Here is a 15,130-nt window from a genome sequence, read left to right as displayed (position 1 = left end):
CCCTTAGCTCCCTCTGCCCTCCTGACCGACCCCAGTGCTTCCTGTGTGGTGCAGCTTGCCCACCCTCTTGGAACTGTGAGTAACACAGTTTTCAACAACAATCTTATCCTGCTCTGTTGGCCTTATCCTACCCAGATGATAATAAAACCTACATTTTAAAAGTCTAACCTTTTCAACCTTTCTGAGCCACTGTGATTCAATACTAATTCTCCCTCTTCACCAAAGAAAGAGACTCTCAGGCTAGGGGAGGAGGAAAGAGAGCAAAACACATTTAGAAATTCTCAACTCCTTTAAGTACGTTAGGGGGAACTGGCCATGTTATCATAGCATTTTTTTTTTTTTTTTTTGCTTTTTTTGTTCATTTATTCAAATGATCAAGGAAGGTCAGTCAAAAAGTGCAGACCGGAGGATCCGGCATATTTGAAGCTGGGTATTCCAAGAGTGCATGAAGAGATCCATTCTCCATTCCAAAAGAAATGGGCGCTACATCAATTAGTTGCTTCAAACATCTTCAACATTATGGAAAGGACAGGTTCCTTTGATGACTCTGTGATTTCCCATATTACACTTTATGGGGATTTTGACTCCTTCATTAGTGGGTTGAAGTTTTTATGTTCAGTGCACAGTTAGCATTTTACGTGGTATATTTAGGAATAAACATGGTTCTTGCCTTTAAAACATTTTTCAATATAAAGTCAGAAATAATACAAATTACATTAGTAAAGGACACAACTAGCCATCAATTAACAGATAACATAGCTTAGATATTAAGCAAACATCAATTAATAATAGCAATATAGTTATATTTCATTGATGACTTCTTCTATACAGGGATTTTCCTATGTTCTTGCCATGCAATAACTTTTAATCCTCACAACACCCCTATGAGGATGGCTCATTAAATACTCTGTGCAATATTCCACAACCAATAACTATCGCAGAAGGAATCACACCTAGGCAGTTTGGCTCAGTGGCTATGCTTATCTCTCTCTCTCTTTCTCTCCCTTTCTCTCTCTCACAAACTCTCTCTCTCTCTCTCTCTCTCTCTCTCACTCTTCACATTGTCCTTCACATAGGAAAAGGGCTCCCCAAAAGAACTGTTTTCCCCGAAGTGCTTCCCTCCCTAGCCAGCTCTTCAGTGTGACCATAAGCATGCAATGAGAGATGCCAAATCGCATGAAGGACATGGCCAACAGTTTTTTAATCAGTGCAAAGTGGATTGACCAATATGGGTTAAAGAACACTGGTGTCATTAACACCAAAGTTTCGCCAGACAAACCACCTTGTTCAGCTACGGAGAGGCAGAAAAGACACTTAACCAAGAGTTAGAAGACATAAATTCAAATCCTAACTGTATGATTTATCCAGGTCCCTTTCATTTCTATGTTTTCTCATCTTAAAATAGGAATAACAACTAACTTCACGGGTATCCTTTAAGGATTAAGTGAAATCATGTGTACCAAAGATAGAGATCTTTAAAGCCCAAACCTTAAAGCCCCAAATAAAAGTAACACAGTATTGCTACAGTACATGCATTGAAAACCAACAGTAAGTGAATTCGGGGGTCATTAGGTGTGCTGCCATGACAGAGACTGGGTGAGCAACCTTATAGGAGAATGGCCTTCAATTGTTTTAAGATAGAAAGTATTTTAGTAAGAGAAAATAGAGAAATATGGTATAAGATTTGTACTGAATAACCTAAGAAACATGAAAGCAGCAGGCAGAGAGGGCTAACAAAGCATAGTAACAGTTCACAATCACAATTATTTCCCAGAACCAGGGCACAGGGCTCCAGAGCAAGTGGGGAAAGTGCTTCTTTAAAGCCATAGCACTGTGCTACATAACACGCTGGGAAAATTCTAAACACTGATGATGGGCCTTAGTCGGGATAGACAAAGATTAAGCAGAATATTATTCCAAACAAACGCTGCTTTATTTTCTTGCCTCTTAATTTTTAGCATATTAACTCCAATCCCCAAAATGTTTCAGTTACAGTCCAAAAGCATAATTTTCTTGCTTACATTCCTTCAAACATCTATAGAGTTAAAGAATTCCTGGTTATTTAAAAAGTCAAATATACATACAATTTTAATTACACCAAAAAAAAAACTAGAAGAACATAAAGTAAGTGTATATTCCAGCTGTTGGGGTAGAAGGACAACATTTGGACTTGATAAAAAAAAAAAATCACAATGGTGAACACACTAAGTTCTTGCCCATAAAGAAATACACATCTTTTATAAGTTCATAAATAAAAGACAACAAATTCAAAAGCCAAACAGGAAGTCTGAGAAAATATTCAAAATGTCAAAATACAAACAGCTTTAATATATAAACAGCTCACAAAAATCAATTCAGAAAACACCAAGAGCCTCAAAAAAACAGAAATGGAGAAGGTATAAACTTATAGTTCACAACAGAGTAGAGGCAACCAACCAGCAAACATGTGGACAAAACCCAACCTCAGAGAAACACCAACTAAAACAGAGGCTGTATTGGTGGCCTATTAACACAAGATATTTAAGACAATCTCAAAGGCTCATGGTTGTGGGCTGAATCTGTACACAGCTCCCACGCATGGCTGGCAGTAGCACAAACTGTTAACAATACTCTGAAAAATAATTCGGCCACATGTGTCAAAGCCTTAGATATGCTTCCACAGTTTGACTCAAAACGTTATTCTTGAAAAGTGAACAATGACTAAAATAATCCAAAGCATGGGGCTGATATTAGGCATGAAGATTCCTACAACTGCAAAATTTTTTACAGCACGCAGGGGAAAAATGAAAACATCCAGTAAAACATTTAGTAGATTGCCTTCCCTGTGGCAGTAAGCATGTATATACATGTTTTAGAAATGTAGGTAGGCCTTAGGCCACACAGAAAATCCAATTTCTGAGCCCTGTGGGGCAGCTGCTAGCTGGAGATCCAGGCAGCAGTGGGTCTCCTTAAGAACCCTGACCACAGGAGACTTCCTACTGGCAGCTCTGTGTTATGTGCTTTTTTTTGGCAGGCGGCGGGGGGGGGGGGGGGAGGGTGTTCATTTCTCCTGCAAATTAATTATGTTAAGAAAATGATTATAACAAATAACAGTATCCTTTACATTAAAGAAAAGGGAAGAAAAAAAAAAAACAATTACTGTGCCAAGCTCTCTGACAGTAATCTTCAGTGGGCTTGCCTGGGCTTGTCGTCATATTCTTGCTTTACACTTAGCGTCTAGTCCAGTGCCAGACACTCAGTGAAATGGGGCTGAGTTCATCTCCTCAAGAGTAGCAGCAGAGACCTCAAAGGCTGTGCGAAATTCCTGCCATGAGAAGCTCTAAGATGTGGCCTCTGAGAGGGGTGTCAGCTAAATTTGTTTCACAGGACAGATGCCATTCCTTGATTCTCTACTGTATGACATGCACTTAAACCAATAAATCTCTGCCACAATAGCAACTGCCAAAACCACTATAAAAACTGTGTGCCCTAATTACATCCGAAAAGGTTACAATCAGCCTGAGACCCCTCCTCTTGATCTTCAATACAATACATGCCACAGAAAAGAATTAGATAAATCCAAATTAACCAAAGATCTAAGCAGAACAACTCCTTTTCTATGGGTCACCTCTGGGGTGACAAGAGGTCCAGTTCAAATCTGACCTTTAACTGTAAGGTCCAGGAGGTGAAAAGTTTGATATTGTATTACCACTTCCACATGGAATTACATGAAAACCATAAATTCTAATTTGTAAGTTCAGATCTTTGATGCTGTGTCTACTTACCCCCAACCAAAAAAAAATATTTTAAATGTTTAAACCAAAATAAATTTTACCCCTAATAAATTTTAAAATATTACCAAGATATTTATAATGAAAGTTATCAGAAAAACTTGTTTTTCAACTATCCTTTAGTCCTATAAAAACTAGGCCAAAACTCATTTAAGCTTGATTTTTCAATTTAAAAAATCCAGCCATAAAAGAGAATGGGATAGTACTGAGAATATATAAAATGATTCTAACTTTTCAGTTCTAAATAACGAAAAGTCCAAATAAAGGTAGTAATCTTTTTCTTAAAGATAAGCTTGTTTTCAACAGAAACACATTTGGAAATATGATTTTTAAAACTGCTGCCATGGTTCTGTGGTTCTACAGATACTCTTCTTCTCTGCCCTTGCAAGAGAATCAACTGCTCTGGAGGATAATTCCCACTTCAGTTACCAGAGAGCAAAACCCTGGTTCTTTTCCTGCTCACTGTTAACTTCTGAGGATTTTGCCCAGTAAAAGCTAAGGTAGAAGTGGAGGGAATCTGTCCAATCAGGATTTATTCATTTAGAGTTCTACATTAAATTTCAAACAACCAATTAGCACTAGCATTGGTGAAACTCAAGAAAGTTTCAGAACAGGAACTTGCGTGACCAACCACTGTAGGCAAGTGCTGGTGACTAACAGTCAATGACACACAGGGCATTTCTATCCCACACAAGTCTTGAGTATTCCACAAGTTCCTGTTAAATATTTCCGAGTTTCTAAAATCATTTCCATACATGATTACTTGACTCTAACCATCATTTATCAGTATTTTTTCCTCCCTCTCTCTATAAAGAATTTTCACTTCCTAGGTAAAAGTCATAGAGTAATGACTAATACTATGCATATATTTTGCCATAATTGACAAAAAAGACACATATGATATGATTTCACTTACATGAAAGTTCAGAATAGGTAAATCCATGGACACAAAAAGTGAGAAAGGATTGGTAATGGATTCAGGGTTTTCTTTGGGTGTGATGAAAATATTCCGGACTTGGATAATGGTGATGGCTGAGTAACTTTATGAATAACTGTGCTTCAGAATTCTTCTGAGCATTAGATTAACATCATTAGCACCATAAACATAGACCCCCCAAAAAATGGAACACAAAAGAAAATACGGCATATTATTTTTAAAAAATTACCCAACATGACTAAATTCCTGAAGTCCGATTACAGATCAAGTGAGGCTAAGCTAAACCAGGTCCAGGAATGAAAAGGTACAAAGGGGTAGGAGAAAGCTTTACCCTCGCAGTGATGGAAACAGAGCTCAGGTATTGAAACCCAGGGTTAAGAGTAGCAAAAAAAGCAGCAGAACAACTCCAAGCTGCATATATTGACCCTTTGGGAAGATGTGAGTGGCCTAGACTTTCTAATCCTTGACAAACATCAACACCACCAACTCCATTCTAGCAAGACTGCCAGGAAGATATGAAAACAAAGAAGCTAAACAATGCAAAATCCCAAGTGATATCAAGAGTCTACATGTGTTTATTCAAATAACAAAATACTTGATCATCTCAACAAGAATGTTCAAGAATGAGAGAGGAACAAAATCAAGAAAATATTACTAAGCTATTCATAATGAAAGGATTGGATAGGAAGATATTCTCCTAAATTTATACTATTACAGAAAAACAAAGTTTCATTTGTCTCAACTTGTCAAATCTTTAGGATGAAATAAACCAATATCGCTGCTGACAAATATAATAACTACGGTAAACAACTATGCCAAAATCAATGTAGAGTTGCAGAAAAGGTCAAGAAACCAACTGTCAGCTTAAATTGGCTAATTTCATTAAAACTGTTCAACATGGCAGGATGTCACTAACTCCCAGGTTCTTTTACATGAGCAAAGTTGGATTAATTTGACCCAAATTTTGTATAATAGCTTTTCCAATTTCCAAAAATACATCAACTTTGTCACTGATGTTACAAATTCTGCTTTACTTCTCTAGCTCTACCTCCAAAGAAACTTCTTGAAGGCCATAAATCTTGACATAGTGAAAGCAAAATAATCACAGCACTCAACAGTGCCGTTAACATTTCTGAGCCTCAAGGGATTAAGCAGGCAGATGCTATGGAAAGTGCCTGTCAGGAGAGGACAGCCCGGAGTTCAGACTGCACCACAGCTGTGAGGGATTGAAGCTGCTAGCTATGGAATCAAGCTTAGGAGAAACTCTGGGCACAATTCCGGCATCCGAAATAAATTAAAGTAAACAGTATTGCTCTCCCTCTCATCCACCCTGTTAGCAGCCTCTCGGCTGAGCTGGAGACCACACACTCAGACCACACAGCGCCAGCTGAACTCACTCGCACGCAACATCTACAAGCTGTCACTCTGCAGCAGCCCAGAGAGGGAGAAAGATGAGGGGATGAGGGCGGGGGACAGGAGCACAGGAAGAGGGGGAGGGGAGACAGGAGAGTCTTCCTTATGTGCAGCTGGAGAGAGTGATGTGTGGTTTGGAGAAGGGGAAGGGGTGGAATCCATAAACCTCCCTGAGAAAACAAGCTGGTCATGGCCTTGTGCAGTCTTGACCTGTACTCCCCTACACCAATTTAGGAGCTGATGAAGGATTAACAAAGCGTTCATTTAACATCAATTAACCTCCTATCCATCACAGGTCAAAAGAGAATATTACTATTATAAAAGCATTTCACGAAAATAAAGACAAAAGGCCACATTTTTCTTACAATTTATACTTCACACTTAAGTAAACACATTTTCCTTATAGATGTACTATATTAGTTTTAAACTATCTGCCTCTTACCCTTTAATGAAGCACATAGGGATGAATTTAAAGTGTTTTCTGCAATAGAGGTCAGAAAATTTTAATTCTGTAATTTTCCCATATTTAATTTCCCAAATTAAAACCGTGGCACAATTTAAATTTTCCAAAATATTTACTACTAGAACAAAAGACAGTAAGTTACTTTTTACAGAACTTCAGATTAAAAGTACATAGAAAAAATTAGCCAGCAGTAATAATATACAGAAAAAAATCAGAAAATGAAACCACAACTGAAAGTAGTTTTAGAATCATAAAAGCAGTACTTTTTGCTATTTAATAGAGTTTTGCTGATTTCAATAGAAGATAAGAAATCTTAACAACATGAGTGAACATGGTCTCACCTTGTCATACTCCCAGATGCTCTTCTCAGCTAGAGGGAGAAGGCCAGGACCCGAAAAATACGGAAGTTCCGACTCACTGAAGACTACGATAAACTCTACTGAAAAGGCCTCATGATGTTAAAGCACTATTTTCTTAAGAGATCAGACTATAGAAGGGTGATTTTTCCCGACAATCATAAAAAAAAAAAGAGCCTCTCCCAAACATCCACCCTTCCCCACATATGACAACCTGGCAGCACTGGCATCACCCGGGAACAAATCAGAAAAGCAGGATCACAGACTCCAGCTCAACTCTACTAAATGAGAAGCTACACTGTAGTAATCTGTGCACACATCCACATCTGGGGGCACCAGATAGCCTTACCTGTCCAGAACCATCTTGGGTCCAGAGGACCCCAGAAAAATCCTGTTGCAGAGCTGCCTAGTGAGCTTCAACTGTAAAATTAGACTCAGCCAGACTCTCAGGGCACCCTAAAATAGAATCAAAGTAGAGAATTCACTAAATATTTCTAGAGTCAGGCCCAACCTATCCTAAGACAGACTTGTCCCTACTGGGCTGGGCTGGGCTGGACCCAAAGGGATTACCCAGAGAAAGATATTGGGAAAAGGGTCCAGAAAAATGGTGATTTTCTTCCCCAGTTCTCTACAAACTCAGACACCACTCTTCCTGAATGGGACCAACGGCAAGTTATAGAGGCACTGCCACAAATTCTACCACCTAACAGCACACAGTGGGACAAGTCTCAGAGACAGTGTCATGAACTCTGTAATCCAGTTTTCCAAATTAATCATCTTTCTCCTCCTCCTCCATCCCAAAATCATGGTTAACAAAAATATAATCATGCGCAGATCTGAAAGAACCCATGGGGTCCAAACTGTATAGAGTTAGGGCCTGATAAGAGGCAGAAGACTCGCTGGATTTCAGAAGGGCCATTTGCAGAAGGGAAGGAGTGAAACAGGTAAAAGGTAATGTATCCTGCTTTCCTGAACTTCTTTTTATACTTCTTTTCCTTCTCTACCTCTACAAGTAAAAAATAAATGAACTACTATCTATGGTATCAAATGAAAGCATGTTTGTGTATATTTTAATTCTTTTGGGAAAAGAATCCAATAATTTAAACCAAATAACTGACAAATGACACTTGATTTTTATTTATTTATTTGGGGAATGGGAATAAAGACCTTCCCTCCTGTTACAATGTTTGGAGGTAAGGGATTAAGGGGACGAGAATGTGCATGAGGTGACTAGGAAGCAATACTGGAAGCCAGACAAGTATATAAGGAACGCCTGACAACTTAGCTCTCAGATCTGTTACATAAATACTGGATTACTCAGCTATTCTCATAAAACAAGCACTGGACTCTATCTTAATTGGAAGAGTTACTTAGAGGTCTCCTTTATTCCCCAGGAAACATCAAGCCCTCTGCCTTAGCATGCAAGTCTCTTTCCAGAGGACAAGGACTGTCGTGATGACTCTATCTTAATTGGAAGAGTTACTTTGAGGTCTCCTTTATTCCCCAGGAAACATCAAGCCCTCTGCCTTAGCATGCAAGTCTCTTTCCAGAGGACAAGGACTGTCATGATGTAGCACAGGGAGAGACTGCAGGTCTCAAGGTGGCTGGACTTCCAACCAATGCCACTGGACATTCTTGACATGTCAAAAATGAAGCAGGCCAGTGCAAACTCATCCCCCTCCACCCACCCCCAACAAATAAATGAAGACAAAAACTTCAAAAAGATACACTACTTAACAGAAAAACGAAAGAGTTCATACAAGAGCATAGCGTTATTTATTCACAAATCTATTGCCAGTAGTACCCAATGGCCTACTACTCTCTTTATTAGATCTATATGGATAGATAAAAACATTAATTCTTAGTATTTTAGAAAATATAGTTTCTCAGAAAAAAACATGTCTAGGGTTTTGTTTTCCCAGAAAGACACATCACTTGAACAAGACTGAAGAAATCATTACCAAATGATATTTTTTGTTGTTGTTGTTGTTTTGAAACAGGGTCTTGCTCAGTCACCCAAGCTGCTGGAGTGCAGTGGTGCAATCAGGGCTCACTACAGCCTATACCTTCCAGGCTCAAGTGATCCTCCCACTTCAGCCTCCTGAGTAACTGGGACCACAGACGTGCACCACCACATGCAGCTAAGTTTTTTTTTGGAATTTTTACAGAAATGGGGTCTCACTATGTTACCCAGGCTGGTCTCAAACTCCTGGACCCAAGTTATCCTTCCACCTCAGCCTCTCAAAGTGCTGGGGTTACAGGTGTGAGCCACTGAGCTCATCCTCAAATAATATTTATTTCTATCTTTACTCAGTCCATCAAGAAGATTTGGTACACATACAGTGAATAGTCACACAGATCCTCAAAAGATGACAGTGCTGGACTCCTGTACCCCAGAAAAACAGATAAACTGGGGCTGAAAAGAAACATCCTCAGATTTATTCAGTCAAATAAATGTTTATTATACACTTGCTATGTCCCAGGCACTACTCTGGGGAACTGACAGGAACAAGATTTTGTGACCAGGAGCTCAAGGGTGACTTTGGCCTTCAGCAGAGTGATGGTAGCTGACAGCACTGGGATGGGTGAGAAGTTGGCTACAAACAAGTATTTCAAGAAATGTGGCTGGAAAGGGAAAAAGGGAGGAATTTTAACAGGGGGATGTGAAATCAAGGGAGGATTCTACTTTTTTCTATTTTGCTTTATTGTTGTCTGTCTCTACGCTGTATAAAGGCCAACAGAAAGAAGCCTTTAGTAAGACATCAACAACTGAGTGAAGTCCTCACAAAGGCAGGAGTAGACAGGATCCAGAGCCCAAGTAGGGGATTGGTCTCAGCATAAATACAACCTCTTCTACTGTGACTGGGGGAAGAGGAATAGTTTTTGGCAGGAAGCCCCTGAGATTCTCCGCTTACATCTCTATTATTTATGATGCAGGTGGCAAGACCACATGCTAAGAGTGTGTGTAGATGATGTGAAAGGATGGGAGGTTTGGAAAGCCTGATTCTACAGAGATTGGAAGCAGGTGCTGATGAGGAAAACTCTAGAAGATTCCTTGATGGCTCAGTTTGAGCTGGTGACCACAGATTTACAGGAGCACAGATCTGGATATGGTGATTTTCCCCGCTGGCCCCAGCAACCCAGGTCAAGCATTACAGGAGGTAGAGACTTGAGAGTGCCCAAGGCTGAGAACCTGTCGGGCAGATGCTACAGAAGAACAACCGTATGACTGAGCACACTGGCATGACAGTGACTCTGAAGACCACAGAAGCTCCTGATAGGTGCAGTGAGGGTCAGTGAGACTGAGAAAGTTGAGAGACTATAAGCAAACAGTGGGAGGCCTGCACTCTGATTTCAGAAGTGGACCAGTTCCAAGACTGAGGCATTTCAGTGTTACTCCCCCAGCCCCCAGCACTACTTCTCTGGCAACAGTCAGACCCTCCTCCCACCAACTCTACTTTTTCGTTCCCTCCTTTCCAGTTACTGCTAGCTTCCCTTTGCTCCTCTCCACTCCTTGTGTATTCCCTAACCCCGTCTGCACCTTTCTTTATTTGAGCTATCTGGCATGACTTCTGATTCCCACTGAGACATCCCAAACATGGCTTTTTATCTCGTTTTGTCTTTCACTAAAATTATAATACAATGAAAGTTAAATCGTATACCTTCCAAAATCACAAAACTTTAAAACGAGAAAAGCCCTTTAAAAATTCATCCATGCTTACAAATGAAACTAAGGGCCAGCCTTGTGAAAGGCAGCACTGTTAGCAAGCAGCAAAGGGAAAAAGCCCTTCAATGCCACACTTGTCACTGAGTGCTTAAGACGTGCCGGGCGTGAGTCCAGAGGCTCTCTGGATCCACCCTGTGCAGCTCACCTTCTAATAAACTGAAACCCGGTCTTCCCCAGTCTGTGGCCAGTGTTCTTTCCATTAGCGGCACCAAGATTTACTGTAATGGAAAATATTGCATAGAAGAATTGATAAACCCAAAAACAAAAATAAAGCAAACTGGATGGTTTATTTTTAACCTGAAATGCTACCAACAGTATTAAGGACGTTCAGGAAGCTTTTGAGCAGGCCTAATATAATTTTCCCAAAAAAAGAAAGAAAAAAACAAAGAGCTGCCTAACAAATCTGTCCCAAACTCTTCTGCCTGTCAGTCAAGTCGCTCCACCCATAATCCAAAACGCACTCACTTACCAGCCTCTGGGCCTTTGCTCCTGGCGTGCAGCCCAGTGTTCACACTCCTTCCTTCATCATGTTCTTATCCTCAAAGCTTCCTGATCGCCCCAAAGGATCCTTCCCACCTCTGGGCTTCTGCTGGACTTACACTCAATACTACAGAGTTAGTTCTTAGCTGTTCTTTAATTGAGAGGGCAAAAATGCCCTTATGAATCCAGGCTAATATTATTTAATTTTCAATATATGTGTCAGGCATATAGTAAGACTGAGAGATACAAAAATAATTAAAATTAATCCCTATCCAGCATGAGCTTAGTATTTTACTGGTGTATGTAAACACCATTAACAATATTGCCCCTAACAAAACACAGGGATAAGACAAGTGCTAAATGGTTATAGGATTCACTGAGTCAGAAAATTTCAAGGCAAGAAGGATTTCAGAGATAACCTAATTGTATGTATTCTCTGAATACACAAAAAAGGAAGCAGAGTCCAAAGCATCTAAGCAACTCAGCCAGTACTATGAAGCAGATCAGAGCCAGACCAAGGACCTGTGTATAGTTGCTTTGACGCCTAAGCCAAAATACCTCTTGACTCTGTGATTTTCAAATTGAGATCTTGTGAAAAGCAGTACTGTTAGCAAGCAGCAAAGGGAAAAACTTAGCAAGTTAATAATCATCTATTAGAAAAGTAATACAGTTCACCCTTAAGCAACACGGGTTTGAATGAGGCAGGTCCACATATAGACGGATTTTTCAACAAAAGTTGCCAAGCACAGGCCAAGCACAGTGGCTCAAGTCTACAATCCCAGCACATTGGGAGACTGAGGCAGGTGGATCACCTGAGGTCAGAAGTTCAAGACCAGCCTGGGAAACATAATGAAATCCCATTTCTAAAACTACAAAAATTAGCTGAGTGTGGTGGCGTGTGCCTGTAATCCCAGCTACTCGGGAGGCTGACACAGGAGCCAGGGAGGTGGAGGTTGCAAGTGAGCTGAGACTGAGCCACTGCACTCCAGCCTGGGCAACAGAGCAAGACTCCATATATATTTAAAAAATAATAAAAAGTTGCCAGGCACAGTGGGTCACACCTATAATCCCAGCACTCTGGGAGGCAGAGTTCAGAAGTTCAAGACCAACCTGGGCAACATAGTGAGACCTCCTCTCCACGAATAATTTTAAAAATTAGTCAAACAAGGTGGCACGTACCTGAAGTCCCAGCTACTTGGGAGGCTGAGGTGGGAGGATTTCTGGGTCCCTGACAGTCTAGGCTGCAGTGTGTTGTGAATGTGCCACTGCACTCTAGCCTGGGTGACAGAGTGAGACCCCCTTTCAATCAATTAATCAATCAATAAGCAAACTGATATCCAAGGATGCTGATGGGTGTGTCACCTACCGCTTTAAGATTTATAATTTCCCCACAATTACTTTTGTTTGTGTATTCATGTCAATAATAATTTGAAACTAACAGAAACATACTCTAAAGCATTTGACTAGCAGTCAACACTACCACCATGTGATTTCAATAGTTTCAAAATCCTCTCAACAACGACCGAAAATTCATCCTTTCAATAAACATTTAAGCACCTACTATGTGGCAGATGCTGGAGTAGGAGCCCTGGCTAGATTAAGTTGGGTAATCTAGAAAAGGAGTGGAAATGTAACTGAGAGAATACCCCTGCAACTAGCATTTCCTGTATGGCCTAATCTTACTGCTGCTTGACACCAGAAATTATTAAAAGTTCTTTGCTAGAAGACTATCCGTGCAAAACTTTTTGAGTACCAACTTCATTGCCCATAGGATTCTTTCATAATGGGCTCCCAAGAACTTAACTTAGCAAGTTAATAATCATCTTTTAGAAAAGTAATACAGTTGACCCTTCAGCAACAGAGGTTGGGATGAGGCAGCTCCACTTATACACGGACTTATTTCAATAAAAGTTGCACTAAATGTGCCTGCCTCTCCCACTTCCCCTTCCACCTCCTCCATCTCTTCCATCTCTGCCACCCCTGAGAAAATCCCTCCTCTTCCTCCTCCTCAACTTACTCATGAAGACTTATGGGGATGAAAACCTTCATGATGCTCCACTTCCACTCAAGAGTAAATACTTTTTCTCTTCCTTGTGATTTTCTTAGCATTTTCCTCTCTCTAGGTTACTTTATTATCATACAGTGTATAATACATATAACATACAAAATACATGTTAGTCAGCTGTTTACGTATCAGTAAGGCTTCTTTCTGGTCGACAGGAGGCTATTAGGAGTTAAGTCCTGGGGTAATAAAAGTTACATGGGAATTTTTGATTGCGTGGGTACCCTAACCCCAGTGTTGTTCAAGGGTCAACTGTAGTTCAAAATGGCATTCAGTGCAGGAAATTAAAAACTTGACAAGAAAAAAAGACTAGTTTCTAAAACTTCCAAGAGTTGTTCCAAGTCACACTGGGGGAATCTCTCCTCTGCTTAAATTTATTAACTTTCTACCTATGCAAACAAGAGGTAAGTACTAAGCACACATCACTCTAGTAATACTCTGCGAATCACCAACTTTTAAAAGCACAAAAATCATCCTTGGGAGGATTTTGGCTTTCAGTTGATTTGTCATTAAAGGAGTCAGTTACACAAATCATGGGCCAGTATGTACTAACATTCATAAACAAAACATTATTATGCACTAGGAGACAGATTCATACGTAAGCTCAGAACTAACCTTTCAATACTGCATAGTGCACACAAATGACTTAACTAAAGTGTGGCTAACTTAGAAAAATATTTAAGTGTCCCTTGTAAGTTTACTCACAAATTCACAAAGGCATCAAACTTAAAATTTCCCAGATTTATTAGTATGTTGACCTTTGGCAGATTAAAAATAACTTACTTCCATTCAAAGACGAGTTGTTTCAAGAACTGTTTCTTGGAACTAAGTGTTTATTTAAAAACCTTGGGATACAGGGTTATGCATCACCAGGCTTCCAGACTGCTGGTGTGCGGACTTGGAGCCGTTGCGCAAGGCCTCGATGGCAGCTACAACAGGAACTAAGGCTCTTTGCTCAAGCACTGAGCCGCCGCTCCCCCATCTGTAAAATGGGGTCACAGGGCAGCGTCTACCCACGCGCGAGGATCAAGTCTGTGCACGCAAACGCTGACAACAGTGGCAAGCGCCTTTTAAGCGCTAAGGACAGCCAGAGCGGGATGCATTCCTAGAGAGACAGGTAAAACCTGCCTCGTGTTTACTTTCCAAGAGAAATTCTCAAATCTCAGAGTGGCAACTACGCACGGCGCGTGTGGGGGACAGTTCCGGCAGACGGGGCGCGGGGTCTGCCCTCTGCAGCCCACACGCCCCGCACCGGCGCAGGTGGGGACGGCAGGGCTGGGAACCGCGGCGATAGGCACAGAGCCCCGCTGGCGCCTAACGGCGGGGGTAGGGACGGCGGGGCTGGGAAGTGCGCGGGGTCGCAGGGCCCCGCAGGTGACGGACGGCGAGGGTGGGCGCGGCTGTCCCTTCACAACTGAGGCCTGGACGGACGCCGCCATCGGCCGCCTCCGTGCGGCTGATGTCCATGCCCCGCTGGCCTTCGGCCAGGCCCTTCATCCTCCCACACATACCTCCAGCCAGCCTGCAGCTCCCCACGGCCGGCAAAGACTGGGCCGGGTGGGTCTCGCCGAAGGCTCCGCGGCAGCCAGCTGCCGGCACCTCACTTCCGCCCGCCGCGAGCGCCGAGCGCGTAGATCCTCCGGGCAGTCGAGCGCCGAGTCCTCGATGGGCGGAGCCTCCCGGGGAGGGTAGTGGAGGGAGGGGACCCGCGCGGGTGCGGGAGGTCAGCAGGGGCCGTGGGCGGTGGACGCTGGACTGTCTTGGGTTCCGAGGGACCCAGCCGCCTGAATGGACACGAGTAGGAGGTTTTTGCTGGGCGTCTTTGCAGTGGCGGGAAGTGGGGAGCTGTGAGGAAGGAAGAGGATACAAGCTCGGGGGCGGGCCGGGTGCACCATTCATCCCCGAGCCCCCGGTGACCTCAA

At 41.9% G+C, this 15,130-nt stretch overlaps 1 protein-coding gene across 4 annotated transcripts in view; it reads right to left on the bottom strand.

Moving 5' to 3' along the window:
* Positions 1 to 14,864, bottom strand: part of EXOC2 (exocyst complex component 2) — a 209,617-nt gene extending 194,753 nt beyond the window's left edge. For 3 of the 4 annotated variants that reach the window (XM_032250109.1, XM_032250111.1, XM_032250112.1), the window contains exon 1: positions 14,720 to 14,864. The gene's annotated coding sequence lies outside the window, so the exon portion shown is untranslated. Of the gene's footprint in view, positions 1 to 13,991; positions 14,065 to 14,719 lie in introns of those variants that run through there. The other variant, XM_032250110.1, reaches the window with a different exon arrangement.
* Between the last annotated feature and the right edge of the window lie 266 nt (positions 14,865 to 15,130).

The sequence above is a fragment of the Sapajus apella genome, unplaced genomic scaffold (assembly GCF_009761245.1).
Source record: "Sapajus apella isolate SASKATOON/1434 unplaced genomic scaffold, GSC_monkey_1.0 scaffold70, whole genome shotgun sequence".
In the NCBI taxonomy this organism is placed as follows: domain Eukaryota; kingdom Metazoa; phylum Chordata; class Mammalia; order Primates; family Cebidae; genus Sapajus; species Sapajus apella.
This window is presented reverse-complemented; position numbering and strand designations above follow the sequence as displayed.